A 22208-nucleotide genomic window follows, 5' to 3' on the forward strand; every position below is an offset into this window, starting at 1 on the left:
GACCTTTCTCAAAATGAAAATATCAAGTGCCAGTGAGGTTGAGATGAATTGGACATTTCCAAATATTTACAGGCCAAGAAGCCAGTAGGAAGTATTTGGAAAGCGAGTTGGTAACTGAACCAGCACACAACCCAGCCTCAAGCTCACATCCCTTGGGCTAAACAATGCAGATGGAACAATCAGAAGAAACTCTGCTCATTTGGCCACTTCTAGAAATTGTCAAGCACTTGAAAGCGGGAGGAGGATGGTTGTTAAGCCAGTAGAGCAGGATGTGAAATGTGATATGGAAATTTTATTTCAGATGTGTGATGAAGAGTGAAGGTGAAGGAGCTGAGAAGCTGGACAGAAGGCCACAGAGAGCAAGAACAGATCTGCCTGTCAGATGGACTCAGGCCAAGGTGCCCCCAGCTCTGTACATTTTTGGTTCTGAGGTTTTAACCAGGGGGTTGTGTGCACTGGCCCACAGATATGTGTTCTTGGAATGCTCTGTGCACACTCATTGGCTGGGCCTTTGGGGAACATCTGTCTGCTATATGCTAGACAGTGGTGCTTCCCACATGGGGCTCTGCTCTGGCCACTAGTCCTATGCCTTGAGAGCCCTGCAGTGCTGCCTGCCACTCCCTGTAGCACTCTCCCAGCAGCCCTGGAGCATTCTTCTGAGAGGCTCCATCCCTAGCAGAGTTCTGGCCAGGCCTGCAGGCCAATATCAAGCAGGGCATGGCCACAGAGCTGGCACCATCACCTTCCTGGTCAGGCTGGGCCCTCCCTAAGCTGCAGGACTGGCCTCTGCCCCAGCATTAAGCCCAAGGAGTGGGACTAAACCTCCTTTTGGATGTTCTGGAAGTTACAGGGGGAACCAGGAGTAGAAATTAGAGGGGGAGAGGGAGAGAATGTGAGCACAGAGCAAGTGGGAGGTGTGGGGGTAGGAAATGTGGGGTGCTGGAAGGGGAGGCACCCAGTGTGGGCACCGACTTGAGGGTGTGAAGGCAGGCTGGGTTCCCAGGTCCATCCTGCTGGGAGACGGTGAGAGTAGAGCTTTCCTTTGTTGACAGCACCTTTTATTCCCTGAGTCTGGCAGGATGCTCAACACACCTGATGTCGTGGACCATCTGCCTCAAGTTTGTAAGGGAACAGTGTTCCCCTCAGTTTCTAAATGGCAAAGGATGCTCGGGGGTTTATGTGACTTTGCCAGTGGTACCCAAGCAATTAAGGGCAGAGCAGGTACCAGAACTGAGGCCCATATGCCCCCTGGACCATGCTCTACCTGGTATTAGCAGGACCCTCCAGGGGAGGATGCAGACAGGAACAAGTCAAAGAGGAACCAGGTCTGTCCTGTTGCCTGTTGGGCTGTTCTGCCTGGCTGTTCCAGTGAGGTGACAGGCATAGTCTACCATGAAGTTGTCTCTGAGGGAGCCCCATGAGTTGGTGGGTCCATTCAGAGACTTGGACATACTTAGATTGAAGTTAAATCTAGGGTACACAGAAGCCTGTGTGTACAGAGCAGGATAAGGCACAAGGCCAAGGGTCCATTCAAGACTAAAACCAAAGTCCAGACCAAGACCAGGGCTGAGATGAGCCAGGTCAAGAAAAGGCAAATGCCAAGATAAAGACCAGGACGACCTTGTCCTAGACAACCTGAGCCAAACTCAGCTGTCAGGCAGCAGGTCCAGATGTGCGGAGGCAGGGCCAGGCGTGATGGTGCTGGCTACTCGCTTCCTCCACAGGCAGGTCTGGGACCATCCTGGAACCTGTTGCTGGCTCTTGGCACATCATGTATTTGTTTATTTGTGGTACTGCGGATGGATCCCAGGGGCACTCTCCCACACTTTTTTTTTCTTTTCAATTTCAACACAGGATGTCACAATGTTGCCCAGGCTGGTCTCACGCATGTGATCCTCCTGCCTCAGCCTTCCCAGTAGCTGGAATTGCAGGGGTGGCCACTGCACCAAGCCCTATGGATGTTTAACCCAGTGAACACACTCAGTGGACTCATGCATACTATATGGTGAGTTCCGAGGTCTCTTCTGGAGTGACCTTCTGGCAGCTTCTGGGAATCTCCTGAGTCTCTAGAGGACAGTTAGGGGCTGGGGTAGTTTTTGTCTTGGGCTGGGAGTATGGTTGCAGATTGTGCTCCTGATCAGGCCTGAGATGATGGGTCCAGTTTATAGGTAAAGGGAGAGAATGATGGGGACCAGAACTAGGAAAAAAGGATCTGACCGACATGGCTTGAGGAATGACATTGACATGAGAGGTGCTTATGCTCCTGCAGGGAAGAAGTGGTTGTAGTGAAAGGTAAATAAAAATATATGCCTTCCCCCAGATGCAAAGGAAGCGTTGGCTCTTGGAAAATCCAGACTGTAAATGTCCACGGCCCTCTGCAAACAATGGCATCACTCAGCCCTGGCAAGTGGAGAGGAGGCAATGGCCATGTCCAGCCCTGGTGGAGGTGGAGTGGGAGGCTTCTACCAAGTGCCTTCCAGGTCAGCTTCAACAGTGAAGTGTGCAAAGCAAGGCTTCCTTGCTTCTGATAGCTTCCATCTCCTGCTCATAGACCAGAAGAGATGGCAGCGTGGCTCAGATGCTGTGGTCTCGGGTACTCCTCCATGCAGGTCTGAGATCTCCTCCTGTTCTGATCTTCCAAGGTTTTCACAGAAATGTGTGCCATTTTGTAACACAATAAAGAAAGAATTTAATTGCACATATAGAATTTTTTACCAACCACCCTGAATGTGAGTTAGCAGCCAGGGTTACTTGGTCATTGTGCTGATGCCTCATTGACCCCACAGCTGGGGCCTCTGGGAGCCTGCCCCCATCACAAATGGACTCCCAGATAGAACTGCAGGATCTACACTTTTGAAGGGGAGGATGAGGCAGAGGAGATGTGGGAGCTCTTAGCCTCTACCATTAGAGAAAGTGTTTGGGTTTTGGGACCACACTCAGGTGCAGGTAGCCCAAGGGTGAATGAGGATAGTGTGGGGGCTCAGATGGCAAAGTTCTCCATGCACACAGGTTGAGGAGGATGGAAAGGATAGGGAATGAGAGGGGAGGTAGGTGTGAGCACCCGTTGTAAGCCCCATGTCCTCACAGGCGTCCCTGGTGACCTTCATAGTGGATAGCCCCCAGATCCTTTGAGAGAAGTGGAGCCCCATAAGGTGAATAGGGGTCCAGAGAACTTGATAAGATAGTGACTACAGCCAGGGAACCTAGAGTCTGGGAGAGCAGATGCTGACTAAAGGGCTTCACTGCAAGCCCTCCCAGTGCTTCACCTGGAAGACCCTACACAGGTGTTTCAGGACTCCTAGTAAAAGCTTAGTCTGGGAATCACTCTTTCTAAGCCTGGTTTGTTGCTCAAATTTGTCTCAAAAAGGATCTTTTGATACTGACTCTTAACAGTCTGTCACTTCCCCTCTGATGAAGGGTCAGATCACACCAAAGGATGGGACAAGCCCTGCAAGACCACTTGGTGGACGAACAATCAGTAATATCTTCAGAAAAATTTATTCACAGATCTGGGAGTCTTTGGAGCAGGGTTCCCAAGTCTTCCACTAGGTGGAGCCAGTGGGCAACTTTGCAAGTTGGCTCATTTATGAAGCTTTAAAATATACAAAATCAAGCATTGTTTAAGAACACAGAATGCAATGGAACTGTAAAGAAAAGCACAGAAGTTGGCTCTTTTCACTCAAGCTCTGTGTGCCCTTGAGGAGATTTTTGCACCAACCCAGCAATAAAAGACCAGATGTCAGCGAGCCCCACATCCCTCAAGACTGCAGAATGGACAAGACAGGGGATGGTGGCGGGGCCCAGTTAAAATCAGAAAATTTCATAGAAATTCCAAATTTCTTTTTTCTCTATCCCTACATTATCCTGTCAGTGTCCTAGCTCCCTGCATGCAACCATCCCATGCCCAGGATGGAAGCTTTGGCCAGGCCAAAGCCCTGGCCCAGGAAGGAATGCAGGGCTGGAGGAAACTGACTGCAGTACCTATCAGGGCTCCCCAGGGCCTACACATCTGCATCTCCCAGCTTCGTTCCTATAGATGGCACTGCTTCTTTGGGACAGGTGGAGGCAGATCAGCATCTTCCTCCATTTTGGCCAAATTGTGATTTAATTCATTTTTCCATTTTATATTGTCTTCTCTCATTTCTGACACTGGAGAATGCCCGAATCCAGTTACAAAGACTCTAGATTCTTGGGCCCCAGGTCACACCCCGTACCTGCTACCCTTCTGGGACTTCCAATAGTCCCCAGCCATCTGACCCTAAGCCCCTCACTGAGGCACTGTCCATGTACCCTGCACACCTGGTGGCCATGAGCAGCCTGGGCCTATGGTATCCCAGCTTCCAGGATCTCAGTCCCTTCATGGACTTCCCAACTTTCTTCCCTTTTCCCACCTATGCTACATCCCCACAGCAAGTCCTCCTAAGAGCAGACTACCCAGACTACCCCAAGCTGCTCCTGGACTTCAGTGCAGGTCATTGGGCACAGTCAGGGCTGGAGGGAGAGTTCAGAGAAGAGGCCTCTGAGCCCCACCCTGGAGGCCCACTCCATGGTTAATAGCCCCCTCCCCAGTTCTGCATTCCAGGAGGTAGCAGCCAGTCTACTAGAGAAATGTGAAGGACTCAGGGCAAAGTCCTTGAGCAGGAAGGCCCTGGCATCTTGGCCAGCAGAAGGAAAGGCCAAGTGGGTTAGGGGTGGAGGGGAGCCCACATGGAGGGCATGAGGATGCTGAGTTATGTGGTGTGGCTGTCCTGTGGGTGCCCAGGTGTGATCCTCAGTGGGGCCCTGATCCCTCAGTGTATTATCAGAGGCAGCTGGGGAAGGAGGGGCTCAGCATGGCCCAGAAGGGTGAGCCCTAGGGGAGTGCAAACCCTTCCTCCAGGTCCCAAGTCCCCCCATGGCTACCCCACACAACACAGGAACTGTGATCTGTGACACAGGACACAGGGACACATGTGCAGAGATCTTTCCAAACAATAACCATATAATGAATCACAAAATAGGGTTCACAGAATGGTGCATATGTATGTGGTATGTGTGAAGTGTGTGTGTGTGTGTGAAATGTGCATGTCGTGTGTGCTGTGTTTGTATGTGGATAATTGGGTGCTGTGCATGTCGTGTTTTTCGTACAGCATAGTATAGGATGGTATGTTATGTGGCATGTGAGTTGTAGTACTGTGTGTCGAGTGTGTGTCTGGTTGTGTGTGTCCTGTGATGTGTAGCAGGTGCGTGTGCGTGTTTTGTCTGTTAATTCAAAGGTGACCTTTGAAGAGCCAGGCCCTCAGAATCATTGGGAGCAGAGTTAGTGCCACCTTGCCCTCTGCTGGTGGAGAGCAGTTATGGTGATGACAATGATCCCTGTGTCCACAGGACAGCCTGTGGCAGACAAGAAACACCCTCAGACTGACATATAAATCAAGACCAAAGTATCCACCACAAAATTCCAGTGTCAAGATGGCAGTAGGCTGATGGGGCCAGTGCCCAGCAGGAGCATGGCTTCCAGTGGCCTCATGGAGGACAGGAGAGAAGCACTGCTGCCCTCCCTGTGGCAGCCCCGGGAAAGCCTCCCACAGCTGTGCTCATGCTCATGCTCACGGGCCCCAGGAGCAGACTCATGTTGCTGGAAAGGCCACAGGGACGATAAGCCGTGGAAACCAAGACGTGTTCAGTGGCCATGTTTGTAATGACTTCAATTCTGCAGCTGCAGCCTCGAGTGCTCACACACAGTAGAGACGGATGAAGTAGGAAGCCAGGGCATGCTCGCTGCTAGTCAGTGGCTCTGACAAAGACCCTGGACAGATGCGAGGCCGCTCTCCACACCCTCCCCACTCTTATTCCACCACTCAAAGCTTCAAAGTCTTGGACAGAAGGTGGCCCCTCGTCGAAGTCACAGGAGGGTAATCCTGGGGGCCCTTCCAGGCCAAGAGCTTCCTCCTCAGTGTCCAGGGTGATACCTGCTCAAGGGAAACGTCTTAACCAGGATGGGGCTGGAAGTTTCCTTCTCTGGGGCTCTTGGATTAGGGTGCTCTCTATGAAGGGAATGCCATCTTTCTTGATGGATATTTTTGGTGTCCCCCTGCACGCCCTCCAAATATACCTACAGTGCTATGATTGCCCATGTGGATTTGTAGAACATACATGGGGTCATGAGTCCCCCCACAAACAGCCCCAACAGCACCCCATCTGCTATGAATCCTTCTCTGTGCCATTTTCTGTTGTTTCCAAGGCTTGGAGTCATCCTGTAGCCTTGGCTGGGGGAGAGGGGTGACGTGGCTGAGGGAGGGAGGCCATGCCACTGCCCAGAGTCAGGGGGATAACCCCAATTCCAGTACACATGGCAAGCTCTGCTGAGACAGCAGGATATCAGCCACCAGGGCAGCCCTAGGAATGGCAAGTGAAGCAGGAGAAGTCAGAGGCCTGAGTCAGGTCCCAGATGCCTCTGTCCTGTCAGTTTGGTCTAACTGACCCCTGAAGAGATGACCCTCATGCTTTCCCCCCAGGATGAAGGCAAGGCAACCCGGCAGCCTCTGGGCCTGCCTCAGCAGCCAGGGTGCTGGTCAGATCTGGGTTTCAGAGAAACATGAATAATTGTAGGTGTGTCTCATGCAGCATGAGGAGTGAATCCCAGCAGGACTGCCTGGAGGACAGAGTGCCCCACAGGCCCACGTGTTAAAGGCTAGTTCCTGGATGGTGCTACTGGGAGGTGGTGGAAAATAGGAAGTGGGGCCTAGTAGGAGGTTTCAGGTCACTTCAATGAATCCTTGAAGGGACCCTGGCCTTTTCCTTGTTTCTCTCTTGTATCCCAGACATGAGTTGTGAAGATTGCTCTGCCACGTGCTCTTCCATGGTGTGCTACCTCAGGACAGGCCCCAAAGCAGGCCTGGATGGAAACCTTTAGAACTGTCAGACAAAATAAGCCCTTCCTCTTCATAGGTCTCAGGCATTGTGTTACAGCAATGGAAAGCTGACTCTCACACTCCACATCAGCCTCCCTTTGGCCCAGCATTTGCTTTCTCAGCCATATGGCTAGGAGGCATGTAAGTCAGCATCCCCAGGGACTTTTTGTGTTCATTCCCTGTCTGTCCATCAACAGAAGAAAGATGGAATCAGTGTGACACCCTCATTAACGGCACATCATACAGAAGCACAGAGCAGAGCAGATCAGGGACAGGACCATGGTGCACAGGCACAGCACAGAGTCCATGCCAACTTCAGAGCAGCGCCCCCCTCCCCCAGTCCTACTTATGGAAGTTTCCAGAATAGTAAAGATGGAGAGCTGGCAATAGAAATCAGAACAATGGTTACTGGGTGGGAGCAGCACAGGAGAGTGATTGCAGGAGTGTCACCCCATGTAAAAGTTCACAGGGTGCCCTTAAGGGGAGAGCTTTTGTGTGTTTTCCTGTTCGTGTTTATTCTTTGTTTTCAGTGGTGAAAAACACAAACAATGGTGAGTAAAGCATTCAGAAAAAGGTCCAAAGATGGAGTCAAGTGGGTCTCGGGTCTCAGAGAGCTTCAGAGCTTCCATGGAGACCCAGGAGTCTGGGCTCCTACTGGTGGAAGAGAGGAGCCCTCCCTGTGGGGAAGAGCCCCTGTAGCAGAGCAGGACAGTGACCTGGTCAGAGGTGCCCTGCAATCGGGATGAGAAAATGGAGGGCAGGACAGAGGGGACGTGGCTGGAGCCTTAGAGAGGGCAGCTGGACAGGTGGGGGCGCCGGGTGTAGGGATGGGTTTGGAACAGCCCACCAATGACAGCTTGTGGGGCTGGGGCACCAGAGGGATACCAGTGTATAGTTAAGTGACCAGGGGCTAGGGGGACATGAAAGAACAGGTTTGGAACAGGAGAGAATTACAACTGTTTGGTAGAAGGTGATTGGACAACATCCATGTGGGGATGATCCTAGGACACAGATTGGGAGGGACAGGAGAGGTCAAGAGGGCTGAAGGAAAGGGCAAGACAGAGTAGGGAGAGAGGAGGGACTCTGGGAGGGGGCTGTAGGGCCAAGTCCAGCAGGGACAGTGGGAAGAGAGAGGGAGAGGTGGTGAGGAGGGAAGAGCCAGAGCAGGAGGTGGGAGAAGTGAAGACGGGGAGAGCCCACGCGGGCGGCTCTTGGCATCTGGGAAATAACCACAGCAAGGACAGCACACGTGTCCGGGGCTCGAGCCAGCCACACTCCACACGTTACTCCATGCTCCTCAAGGCTCCCTGGCCTCATAGGGGTTGCTGTTCCCTCCAATTTGCAGATAAGAAGACAGGCATGGAGCACACAGGAAGCAGGTGTGTGGCCAGGATGGGGACATGGGTTGGCTCCACAGTGTGTTCCCAGGCTCTGAGCTGTCCTCCTACCTCCAGGTGGTGGGGCTGGGCTGTGACGGGCGGGCAGAGGGCCTGGGTGGGGGACCTTAGGGACTCTTCAGTTTGGGCAGGATTTGTGATGTGGGCTGTGCAGTTGTAGCTTCAGGACCTTTGGTCACCTGGTGGCTGCTTCTCAGGCCTTATGCCTCATCCACAGGGAGAGGGCGGATCCCCCCAGTCATGTGGATAGGCCCACTGCCTGACGTTTCCTGGACAGACACACGTGTCCTAAGTCTCCTATGGCATTGCCAGGGTCCAAGGTCCCTGGGTGTGTGCTCACACAGTGGCGGTGGGAGGAAAGCCAGGAGCCAGAGAAATAAGGAGCATGCCTGCGGGCTGCTGACCTGGAGTCCTGCCTCTGGAGCTATGGAGAGGCCATGACTCACTGGAATGTCAGAGTGACTCAGGAGGCCAAGGCTGCACATGGCCATCACTGCCATGGAAACTCTGATGCTGCTTGGTATACAGTTGGCTGGCTATGGTGTAGCATGCTGCAGGCGCTCCCTCCACCCCTGGAGAGGGCTGTGCTGGGCCTGGAGCCTCAGGTGGGCCAGTCCAGCTCCTGTGTTCATCACAGTGCTCTAGTCCTTGTGTCTGGGCCACAGCAGAGCAGCTGGCCTGCACAGCCTGGATAGTAGGAAGCCCAGGAAAACCCTCCCACCCCTATCAAGAGGGTCAGTCTGCAGCAAACAGACACAACATGGAGGCGAGCATGCTGTGAACTATGTTGGAACTGTAGACCTTGTCTAAGGAGCACCAGGGCAGTTATACCTTAAGAGGATCTATGTGTATCACACTTACTCCCCCGAACCTTAGGAAGTAGGTGCTGTCATGAGACCCATTTGACACATAAGGCAACTGACACACAGAGAAGTTAAATAACTAATCCAAGTTCACACAGCAAGTAAGTGGCAGACCTGTGTTCAAACCAGACACACTGGATTTGGGTTTCCATCTCCTCATCCTGACCAAAAATTGATGAAATCAAAGTACACAGAACAATGGGGTTTGACTCTATGCCCTGGAATGGGGCACGGGAACACTCTGAGCCAGTGGGGCTTAGGGCATGTGTCTGCAGTGGATAAGTGGGTGGTGGCCCAGAGACAAAAGCAAGAGGGTCACACTGCCAGACAAGAGCTGCAGAGCGTACAGGTGTGATTCTGGGTGGGAAGAACTTTGGGACCCATTAGATACTGGGAGAGGGATGTCTGGCTTGTGTGGGCTTTCCTGACTTCATGTGGCCTGAGGACACAGGTTTGGGAAGGACAGTCTTTGGGCAGGAACAGCATCTAAGTGGTCATATCTGCAAGGCATGGAGGGGCATGTTGTTGACTGATTGTATATCATTTTCTGAGAAATGTCTGTTCAGATCCTTGGCCCATTTATTGATTAGGTTATTTGGTTTTTTGGTGCTTAGCTATTTGAGGTCTTTATATATCCTAGAGATTAGTGCTCTATCTGAAATGTGAGGGGTAAAGATTTGCTCCCAAGATGTAGGCTCTCTATTCACCTCATAGATTGTTTCATTTGCTGAGAAGAAACTTTTAGTTTGATTCCATCCCATTTATTGATTCTTGATTTTAATTTGCACCACAGGAGTCTTATTAAGGAAGTTGGGGCCTAATCCCACATGAGGAGATTAGGGTCCACTTTTTCTTCTCAATTTTACAATTTTCAACAAAAAAAATCACAAAGTATCAAAAGAAACAGATAATATTTTCGTTCAAAGGAAAAAAGACAAACCAAAATAAACTTTTCCTGAGAAAGACAAGATGGCACAGTGCTTGACACAGACTTCAAAGCAATTGTCTCAAAAATGTGGGAAGAAAAAAAAAAGATGTGGACAAAGTTAAGAAAATGAAGTATGAACAAAATGGAAATATCAATTAAGAGATATAAAACCTAAATGAAACCAGAGAAATTCTGAAGCTGAAAAGTAAAATAACTGGAATTTAAAAATTTACTGGAGAGAATTAAAGTCAGATTTCAGCAGTCAGGAAAGAGTCAGCAAAACTCAAGAAAGGATCGTTGGAATTATTGAATCTGAGGGATAGAAAGAAAAAATATTAGAGAAAAGTGAACAGAGCCTTGAGACCCCAAGGGACACCATCAAGCAGACCAGTACATGTATTGTAGGAATTCAGGAAAAAGAAAGAAGGTCAGAGGGATTATTTGAAGAATAGTGGCTGAAGACTCCCCAAATCTGATAGAAGACATGAATATAAACATCCAAGTAGCTCAGTGAACTCTAAGATGAACTCAAAGAGACCCTTGCTGAGATATCACAGTAAAACAAACCTACAGACGAGAGAGACTCTCAAAAGCAGCATGAGAGAAGTGACCCATCACACACAAGGGAGCTTCAATAAGGTCCTCAGCACATTTCTTATCAGTACCTCAGGAGGACAGAAGGTAGTGAGCTCTACATAGACAAAGAAAAAAATAATACTGTCAATCAGGAATCCTATATTCTGAAAAAATGCCCTTCAAAATTATGGGCAAATTTAAGACATTCCCAGACAAACAAAATTGAGGAATCTTGTTACTATTAGATCTGCCTAGAAGACATGCTCAGGGGAGCATGTTTCAGGGGAGTACTGCAGGTCAAATGGAAGGCTCTAGACAGCAACCCAAGCTGTTTGAAGAAATAAAGACCTCAGGAAGGGTAAATACACGGGCAGTTGCAGTTGCGATGTGGTATTATTGTAACAGTGTGTCACTTCAACTTGTTTTCCACATGATTTTAAAAACTAGCACACTTGAGGGCTGGGGATGTGGCTCAAGCGGTAAGCACTCGCCTGGCATGCGTGCGGCCCAGGTTCGATCTTCAGCACCACATACAAACAACGATGTTGTGTCTGCTGAAAAAAACTAAAAAATAAATATTAAAATTTTCTCTCTCTCTCTCTCTCAAAAAAAATAAAATAAAATAAAAAATAAAAAAATAAAAACTAGCACACTTGAGGGGAAAAAAAGTCCAAGAGTTACTATTCCTGTAGCCTTGATTTGTAAATCCACATTTTGTTTTCTACATGATTTAAGAGATTAACAAATTAAAAAATTAATGGTGTCTTTGGACACACAATGTACAGAGATGTAATTTTGTAATAATAACTGAAAGAAGATGAAGACAGAGCTCTAAAGGAGCAGAGTTTTTGTATGTTATTGAAGTTGAGCTGGTATAAATTCAATTTAAAGTGTTATAACTTCAGGATATTAAATGCAATCCCCAGGGTAATCACAAAGGAGGGGAAAAGGACTATATTCAAAAGGAAGTGAATATCACTGCAAAAAAACATCAACTAAATTCAAAGAAGTCATGAGTTCAAGAAATGAGGGAAAAAAGTTAGAAGCCTTATAGAAAACAAATAGCAAAATGACATAAATAAATCCTTCTTTATCAGTATTACTTTAAATGTAAATGAATTGAGCTCTCCAACCCAAACATGGAGATTGGCAGAATAGAGAAAATATATCCCCCCATGATACAATTATATGATCTCTGCAAGAGGCTCCCTTTATTTTTATGTATTTTTATTTTCTGTGCTGGGCTCAAACCCAGGGCCTGTGGGTGCTGGGCAAGTGCTCTACCACTGAGCCACATCTTCAACCCAAGACTCACTTTAGATCTAGAGACACAAACAGGTTGAAAGCAAAGGAATAGAAAAAAAATCCAGTAAGCTGTGACCCACAGAGAACAGGGGTGGCTATCATAATAGGAGATACAATGGTTACTTGGGACAAAGAAGGACAGTGTATACCAATAAAGCTTCAGTCGGCAAGCAGATCAGTTATAAATGTGTACATGTATGAAAATACATGTGAAAAGGGAGGAAATTCTGACCCATACCACAACATGGAAGAACCATGAAGAAACTACACCAAGTGAGACCAGCCAGGGATTCCATGCCTCTGAGGTCCCTAGGAGCCATGGGGACAGGCAGTGGGTGGTGAGTACTAGGGCCAGGGTCAGGGAGGGGTTAGTGTTAGTGGAATGGAGCTTCAGTCTAGGAAGATGAGGAGGTCCTGAGGTTGGGCTGTTTTATGCCACTAATCATACACTCAAGAGAGGTCAAGATGGTCAATTAGATGGGACGTGTATTTACCACAGTACAAAGTCCTATTAAAAACAAATAAACTGGAGCAGCCATCTTCCTCCTACCCCTGACAGAATCTCTGTTCAGGGTCACAGGGACCCCAAGCCTGCTGCATGGACATTTGCTGACCATACTCTCACAAGTGGTACTTTCTCTGCCATCAGAGTGAGCCCCTAGCTCAGGAATGCAGCCTTCCTAGGACCAAGGGTAATGTAGCCACAGGGATCTTTCACACAGGGCAGCCACATCTTGCCCCTCTACCACCTCTTCCTGAATATGGAGGAAAGGTTTGTTCTTGGGCTGATCCCTGAGGAATTCTTCCAATTTCTTTTCCTAAAACTGATGTAACAGGACTCTATATGGTTGGAACTGGGTTCATCTTGTTTCTATCCAAAGAAATATATGTAGTTACCCCCAGAGACCTTCTCTACCATATCAATAGTAGGATTACTTTTGTATGTAAAAAATATGGTTCCTCTATTAGAGAATTTATTGATAATCTCAATGAGCAAAAAATTGTTCAACTAGAAGAGGTGAAGCAGGCTTCCATCAAACTTTAATCCAGGATATGATTGAGTTGGAGAAGTCACAGCAGGTGCTGGTTCAGAAATGCCACAATTTTTTTGATGTCCAGATAAATAACATTGCTATGGCCTTGGAAGTTGCTTACCATACAAGGAAGCAAAGAGTCATCCGGATTATCTGTACCTCTGTGCAGAATATGATGCATCAAAAGGGACAAGAGCACATGAGAAACTGGTGGAGAAGCACGTGGTGCAGAGCATCTCTGCACAACAGAAAAAGGAGATGATTGCCAAGTGCATTGCAGGTCTCAAGCTGCTTGCAAAGAAGGCTCAAGCACAGCCAGTTACATAAATGTATCTGTCCCAACTAAGACAGCTATAAACTGTTGCTGAGTAAATGGAAACTGGTTGATATGACAAAATCTTTCTATATTGCTGTCTACTGAAATTACAGTTTACCTTTCCTAACACAGAAAAGTTCAAGTTTATTTTAGTGAGAAAGCTAAATCTGTTGGCCAGATAGTTCTCATCATATCTCTGCATTTTGAGTTGTTATCTGATCACTTTTGAAAAAGCACTTTGCTTTTATTAAAACATATTGCCTGGTGATCGATTATCAAGCTACAATTTAAATTTATAATTAATTCCATCAACATGCAATAAAGTAGTGATTAAAACAAGAAAAAAATAAATAAACCAACACTCCTTGTCTCAGTGCTGCTCCTGAATGAGTCCTCCCTGGAGTGCTCCAGTGCTGCCCAAACACAGACACACAATTTACCTTTTTTAAAAAATAATACTTTTTTTTTTTTTAGTTATACATGGGCACAATATCTTTATTTTGTTTATTTATTTTTATGTGGTGCTGGGGATCGAATCCGGGTCTCACACATGCGAGGTGAGTGCTTTACCACTGAGCCACAACCCCAGCCCCCACAATTTACCTTTAATTCAAGCCCCAGGATGGCTCCTCTGCCCTTGGCCTCAAGCTCCCCAAATGGGAGAGCGAGTAATGTCACGAGAGGCTGGCGAGAGAGAGCTAGCATGCTCGGGAGTGGACTTTCATTGGGGAGACTCTTATTCTTTAGAAATTGCCATTCAAAAAAGGTCAAGGGGGGCAGGTTTACAAGGACAGGTAAGATAATTTGACCCCTGGGGCTGTAGGAAGGCACATCTATGCATGAAGACACATTTTGTGACATTTTGCGACTTCCGGGATCGGGGCAGCTGTCTAGGGCCACTATGATGTGGCCAGATCACGGAAAGTAACCGACAAAGCCTCAACCAACAGGGAAGGAAAATTCTGGTCACACAGTGCAATGGCCTCCCACACTCCAGGTCACTGTGGCCTGGATCCCAGAGACCAAGGGGCCGTGTGGGATGGGCAGCTGTCACTTTTTTTGTGTGTGGAGTGCCAGGGACTGGCTGCATGGGGGGAATGTGGACCCAACAGGCCACCATCATGGTGCTCACTATTAGCAGCAGGACTGCAGGCCTACTAGATGAGAGATGGCTGGGGAGCACCCAGGGTAGGAAATGGGAAGCGCTCTCTGGGAGCAATGGCCTCTCATGAACAAAGCTCAGGCAATGCCCTCTACTCTGGGTCTGAAGTGGCCCAGGGTCTTAAGAGTCCCTGAAGCCTATGCCCAGCACCTAGCTCAGTGCAGGGGTCAGCAGGCCATGGAGAGTGTTGTGGGCTCATTTATTGGAAGCAGGTGGGCACATAGGGAGGGTCCAGAGCTTGTGAGGACAAGCAGTGGCATCATAACCTCATCTAGGATCAGCTTAGGCCTCTCTAGGGGACTGAGGCGACACTGTGGCAGCGTTTCTTCAGGGAGCTTAGTCTCAGGGGTGAATACCAGAGCCCGACAAGGAGTATCTGGCACTGATCCTGCTTTAGACAAGATAACTTGGCTCCAGGAGTCAGGGGAACATGACCTTCTCAACTGCACACTGCCTTCTGGGAAGGTCCTACCCTGTGCAGCCTGGAAGTCCCAGGGCCATGTGTGCTGGACACATGCAGCTGGAACCAAAGCCAGGCAATGGCAGCAGGTCTGGTGGCTCTGTCACCCACTCCTGTTCCAGGCTCCCTGCTGCATCCAGTTTCCTGCTGTCCTGCAGACAGCCCCACTCAGGTCCATAAGGCCTAGAGACATGGTCACCATCCCCTTGCCAGACAGTGACAATAAAGCATTTGACGCATCCTGTGTTTCCACAGCAGATGGTGAGTTGAGGCCCGGGGACTTCCCTAGACCCTGTGTCCCCATCTCACTCCCACAACCCCTCATGGAGGAGTAATTGGCCAAAGCAACCACAGCAAGAGGAGCATCAGCTTCAAAGCCTTTTGTGTTATTGTGGTTCTGGGGATCGGATCCAGGGGTGCTCTACCACTGAGCCCCACCCCAGCCTTTATTTTGAAACATGGTCTCACCACGTTACTGAGATTACAGGCATGTGCCACCATGCCTGGGTTCAGTGCCTTTTAATACTAGCTTGAGCTGGACAAAAGGTCTGGTCCAGTTGCCATAATCCAGAACTGCTGGCACTTGATGCTAGAGGTCACCACAGGAGTGACTGCACCCACCTTGGGACAGCATGGTGGACTCTACACACCATCCTGCCTCTCTTGCAAAAGAAATGCAGGAATGCATCACATTGTTTTTATAAGACCAGGGGAGGGAGAAACATGTCTAAGAGGTGAAAACCCATGCTCAGACTCTCTCCTCCAGTCCCTCTGCTTAAGGGGGTGGCTGGCATCCTTCTTCATGCAGGACCAGGTTAAACTGGGGACTGATGCCAAACCCTTCTTTCCATGTACATCACACACTTACTTCCACCCAGATTTCTTGAGTCATCAGAGCTGAGGGGACAGTTATATGCCTTGGTTTTAGAAGCTAAAGTGACTTTTAGATTTTCATGTTGACACCTATAGATACAGCCAATTCCTTTACATTTCAGGAGGCCCTGCATAACCAGTCCCTTTGATGGCAACTTTTAAGTTGCTTCTGATCTTCTGTGATCACAGCTTGCTCATCTCCTATGCAGGTCTTTCTATTCCTGTTGAATACATTCCTAAAAGTAGAATTCTGAAAAATAAATGTCACCCACTTAAAATTTTAGTTACTCCTGCCAAACTGCCCTTCTAGAAGGTTTCACCAAGCTCGGGGGCTGCCCGTCTGGCCTTGTTGGAGGGTTGGAGACAACTGAGAATCACAGCTATGGCTAGTTGGGTTCTGATGGGCAACCTCTACCAGCTGGGCTTCTCCCCCATGCTTTACTGACATATTTCAGAGCAGGGGTCCTATGTCAAGACTTGGAACTCACAAGGTGCCCTCATTCCACTCCAAGTACTTTCCCATGTGATTACTATAAAGGGGACCTCATCTCAGCCTAGTGTGGCCAAATAGGCTTCATCACCTCCCTTCTGTACACCAACTGCAGATGCAGGTGAGGCTAAGTGACCTGTGAGAGATCAACTCACTGGAGAACAGGAAAGGGCTGGGCTCTGGGCTCACCTCTGACCCATCTGTCCCACCAGGTACCAAACTACTATGTTAGCTAATAACCATACATCCTCAGGATATGGGGACAGGGAAGGATGCCACTGAAGTTACAGTCATGAGATCCAGTGGGTAGGTCAGAAAAGGAAGCAGAATGAGCTGGCATTCTCAGGGTACAAGGAGGGCCAAGGGAGCCTAGAGCCTGGTCATGGCTGTGCTTGGGGTCTTTGTTGGTGCAGGGCATGAGGCCTGGAGAATGGGCATGAACTTGCTGTTGGACAGTGAAGTTTGGGCATGAAGCTTGGACCACAGGCTCCTCAATGTGGCCATGGCACAGGGATGCTAAATTCCAGTGGAGGCAGGTCATCCAGGATAATGTCAGTAACTGGGTGTGGGGGCCTAGGTCTTTCACCAATGGAAGGAGAGCCCAGGACATCATCCCTGACAAGGGCAACTGTGGGGCACATGCACAGAGACCTTCCCAGAGAATTTCAGCCACTCCCTGGGCATCTGCCTTATAGAGCTTATAGAAACAAAGTCCAACAGGCTTCTGGGAATCCCACACATATGTGGAAGACACTTGCCCACTCACAAAGCCTTTCCAGAGGGCTTTCTGTAGAAGAACCTGGTATCAGGACCAGTTTCCCGAAACACTCTCTTTTTAGTTTCCCATGCCCTCCCTGGTCTCCTGAGCTCTCTGTGGTGGGTGCGGGGAGCACTGTTGCTCAGTTCTGTGTATTTGGACAGGGCCTTATCCCCCATGGCAAATCAGTTCAGCCATCCCAGAATCACTCTGCCTGGACTCAATACAATCTCTGACTTTCACCTGAGTCATTGTGCACTGGAACCCTGTGTCCTGACCAACATCAGGAAGGCAGGTGCTAGCTGGAGCCTTTAGGTGGAGGCTGCTGGCACAGGAGTTTTTCTACTGCAGGCTCCAGCATCCTGGAAGATCCTTTTCCCTGCTGTCCACAATCTGGCTCTTGGAGTCTGGGGCTATCCCTCAAGTCCATTGCCCTCCACCTGTGGAACCAGGGTGTCTCAGCAGAAGAGCTAGACTTCATGGCTTGCTGATACAAGCAGTGGCTCAGAATGCCTGCAGGAAGTTAAAGAGGGTGAGTCCTACTTTCCATCTCTCTCAGCTCAAGGTCATCTTCTCAGAGATGCTTTGGCAACCATTCTGATGAGCCAGCTGCTCTCCAGAATAAGATCTTGTTTTATCATTGTCTTCCACACCTGGATGCTGGTGCTCTGGGTACCTCACAGACATATCTGCTAGCACATGTGTCCAGCACACAGATGCTCTGCAAGAACCCCTACTGACTGACCCTTCCCCAGCCTCTAGCCCATATACCCTACCCCTTCTCTCAGGCACCCTTGGAATGGATCATTCCTCTATATTGACTTTCTCTTATCCCCTCCTGTGGAGAGCCACTCCAAATGCATGCACCTTTAAGTCCTGATGCACCACGGGAATCTGAAAGATCACTATAGTCTAGCATGGTAGTGCCATGACTCGTGACTCAGGCTTTTACTTCACTCAGGTGTGGTCCCAGGAGTGGCCCTAGGAGAAGGCAGCACCCAGAGAGGTTGAGCTACACTCACCTCTTTCCTTGTATTCCTACCCCTTGCCTCATGTGAATGGCTTCCTCCCAATAAAAGGGCTCAGCACGTGCTCTTCTCTCTCTCCACGGACCCCTGAGGTCAGAGAAGCCATCACAGGACCCAAAGAAAAAAGCATCTCTCTGTCTCTGTGTGATTATTTCGTGCAGCCCAGTTCACCTGGAGTGGCCCTGAGTGTTTAGTCGTGAAACGCAACACCCTCCCTTTGTAGAAGCACCATCCAGACCTGGTCTGCAACAGAGATGGAGAATTTTCTCTACAGTGTGGGGCTCTCTAGCTGAACTGGTTCTTCCTACTGCAGCCTGGGCAAGTTCTCTAATCTCCTTTCTGAGCGAAGGAGATAAATGACCTGCCTGCCTCTCAAGGACCTGGGATGATCAATCAGTATCTGCAAAGTGCTCACAGTATGAGCTGTCTACTTCTTAATGAAGGAACTGAATAGAGAGCAATTACTCCCCTAGGGAAGACATTCTCCATGCAAATGCCCAGTGTGGAGATATTCAAGATGGCAGAGTAGTGGAAGCCACATTTCCAGTTGCTCTGTGGCTCAGAATTCAAGCTGTGGGAAATATGGATTTCAATAAAATTCAACATTGAACAGTCAGAGTGTCTTAGAGATTCAGAAGTTAGGGTGCACTGAACAAAGAAGAAAGAGTATGTTGGAACCAGGCTAGCTGCAGCAGCCCTGCTGGTTCACCACAGAGGGGAGGGAGAACACAGATAGAAATGCAGTGGGCAAATTTGGCACAGAAAGGTGCCAAATAGATCAGAAAGGCAGCCCAAACTTAGCTGATCCAGAGCCTGCACAGACAGCCATCTGGTGTTTGAAAGGTGCAGTTTCTCAACTGGCTGTGGACAACTGAGGTGAGAACCATTTCAAGGAGGCCACAATGATGCTTGGTGCTGTGGAACTGGGAGACCATAGCAAACACTGTCCTGGAAAGTGCCTAACGTATGGCCAAGGGTGTACCCAGCAGAATGTGATGGTCACAGAGGAGATTGTACAGAGGAGGAGATTGTACCCAGGGCAATTCAAGTAAGGGATACAGAGGGGAGCCCAACTCACTTTCCTTTTGAGTCTGGCAGATCATGTGACCAATGGAAGTGGGTTGGGATCTGAACAGGTGTGTGTGAATACACTCAGGGACTCATCCCAGGAAGGCTGTGTCTGAGGGCAGCAGAGTATGTGGAGGGCCACACCCCTCCAACAATGGCCCTGTAAACAGAATTCTTGGGAGGCTCCTGAGACCCAGACCCAGACTCCCAGCAGAGATTGGCAGCTGCCAGGCCCTAGGGGTGTGACCGTCCATTCTTTTTTGTTGTTGTTGTTGTTAAATTTTTTAATTTGTTTTAATGAGTTATCCATGAGAATAGAATGCATTTATGCACTATGATATATCATTATAGATGGGGTATAATTTCTCATTTTTCTGATTTTACATGTTGTAGAGTTACATAAATCACGCAGATACATACATAAGGTAATAATGTCTGTTTCATTCGACTATCCTTCCTATCCCATATCCCCTCCCCCCTCCTCCCTTCACTCCCCTCTACCTAATCTAAGGTAATTCTATTCTTCCCTAGTGCCCCACCCCTTATTGTGAATTATCATCCGCATATCAGAAAAAACATTGGGCTCTTGGTTTTTTGGGATTGGCTTATTTCACTTATCATGATATTCTCCAACTTTATCCATTTACTGGTAAATGCCATAATTTCATTTCTCTTTAAAGCTGAGTAATATTTCATTCACTATATATACCACATTTTCTTTATCCATTCAGCTATTGAAGGACACTAGGTTGGTTCCATAATTTAGCTTTTGTGAATTGAGCTGCTATAAACGTTGACGTGGCTGTGTCACTGTAGTATGCTGATTATAAGTCCTTTGGATATAGACTGAGGAGTAGGATAGCTGGGTCAAATGATGGTTCCATTCTGAGTTTTCTGAGGAATCTCCAACCACTGTATTTGCACCAATTTGCAGTCTCATCAGCAATGTATGAGTGTACGTTTTTCCCCACATCCTCACCAACATATATTGTTGCCATAAAGAATTCAAAAAACTTGACACCAAGAAAACAACCCCAAAATTAAACAGGCTAAGGAACTGAACAGAGGAAGAAATACAATCAATCAATAAATATGTGAAAAAAATGTTCATAATTTCTAGCAACTAGAGAAATGCAAATCAAAACTACTCTAAGATTTCTCTTTTTTTCACTCTAAGCTTTCATCTCACCCCAGTCAGAATGGCAATCATCAAGAATACAAGCAACAATAATTGCTGGTGAGGATGTGGTGACCATTCATTCTTGTTGATAATTTTGACCACTTCAGTGGAGACCATTCCTTCATTTTTCATTAAGAATATTCGTGTGTGTGCGTGTGTGTGTGCGCACGTGCGCATTCTTGCTGTGCCGGTTGGTTTATGGACATATATACATATACATATTTCTTTCTTTTTTCTCACTTTCAGCATTTCTTAATGTTATTTTTTCTTGCCGTGTCTTTTGAGGATTAACGGTTTTGTTTTATTTTGCTTTTGTTTCTTTCTCTCCTTTTGTCTCCCATTAATAGAAAATTCTTTATTCTTTATCCTTTACTTTGTTTTTCCTCCTTCTTTCTTATAATCATAACCTGATATATTTCTTTTTCATTCTCTCTGTTCACATTTTGAACATTGTGAACTCTCTTCTATCTTCCTATTAAATTTTCTTTTCTCTTAATGAACTGTATTTGACCATCTTTTAGATCTAATTCGGTTATAAAACTTCTGCCCCCACCACTCATGTTGCATTATTGCTGCTGTAGACGACATAATTGACTCACCTGCTGTTTGCCTTACTGTCAAATCTAGTTCTAGTTATTGTTGTTTTTGCTTTTGGCAATTTCTGACTCTGCCCTGGAAACTTCCAGAGTGACTAGGTGAGCTCTAGTCACATCACTGTGACAAGGTCCAAGCCATTGTTCTCCCACTTCTCAGCAGGTGCTTCCTACATCATCTTCTCAAGGATATGTGGTTTTTTTATACTTATGGATAATATTTATTAGAACAGAAGTATATAAACCAAGAGCATCAGGAAAAGATATGTATCAGGAGGAATCCAGAGACGTCGGGCACAGGCTTTTGACCATTTCCCTATCTGGGGCCATACAGGACATGCTTTCTCTTTAGCAGTAAAGTATGTGGACATGTGCAGAATGTCTCTGCACAGAGAAAACTGTTCAAGCTTTTGGGCCTGAGGCTTTTATTGAGAGCCAGTCACAAGAGACATCACGCTACATGACAGTCACAGCCACTGAAACTTAGGATCCCAATGATGAAACCAGACATACATCAAATATGATAATATATGTGCAAAGCAATCCTGACAGACTGAAATGACATGGCCCACTGCTTCAGGTATACAAAACATCATGATCAAACACTAACATAAGAACACTCAAAGGCTACATTACTAGGGGTTGGCCAAACTAGGTTCCCTTGAAGACATGCAAGGATTGAACAGCAAGACCTACACTTTCCTCTCACTCCACATGTGCTATTTGAAACTCAACAGTGTCCTATATATGTGGGATTGTATGTGTAAACTCTTACATGTATCAAGATCACATCTAGTCTCTGGTTGAACTGAGATTCGAATCTATGGTGGGGTTTTGCTCACTTAAGCTGTACTGCCTTCTCACTATCAGCTACTAGGGTGTTGAGTATTTACAGATCATCCAATCCATTTATATGACAAAACCCCTACTTGACTATAAATTAGTCTGAGCCATCCTCCCACTCTGCTGGGGGCATATAAAGATGTCTTATGCTCATTCATTCTGACCTCCCCATGGCCTCTGTCTTTGCACAGGTAGTTCCCCCAGGTGTGTGTCTATAAGGTCATCATGACATTTACAGGTGATAAAATGTTGCTGCTTATGCATAAACGTATTAAGCAGATAGTTCATGCATTCAGGGTGTGGAAAAGCATGGTGGGTCAGGCATGGTAGCACACACCTGTGATCCCAGCTACTCAGAAGGTTGAGGTAGGAGGATCACAAACTTGACTCCAGCCTAGACAACTTAGTGAGACCCTGTTTCAAAATAAAAAAAGGAGTACTT

General features: G+C 47.7%; 1 pseudogene; it reads left to right on the forward strand.

The window, feature by feature from the left end:
• The window catches only part of LOC125615016, a 35391-nt pseudogene extending 22062 nt beyond the window's left edge, over positions 1 to 13329 (forward strand).
• Positions 13330 to 22208: the final 8879 nt, after the last annotated feature.

This window comes from Marmota marmota, unplaced genomic scaffold (genome assembly GCF_001458135.2).
Source record: "Marmota marmota marmota unplaced genomic scaffold, marMar, whole genome shotgun sequence".
NCBI classification, from domain to species: Eukaryota; Metazoa; Chordata; class Mammalia; order Rodentia; family Sciuridae; genus Marmota; species Marmota marmota.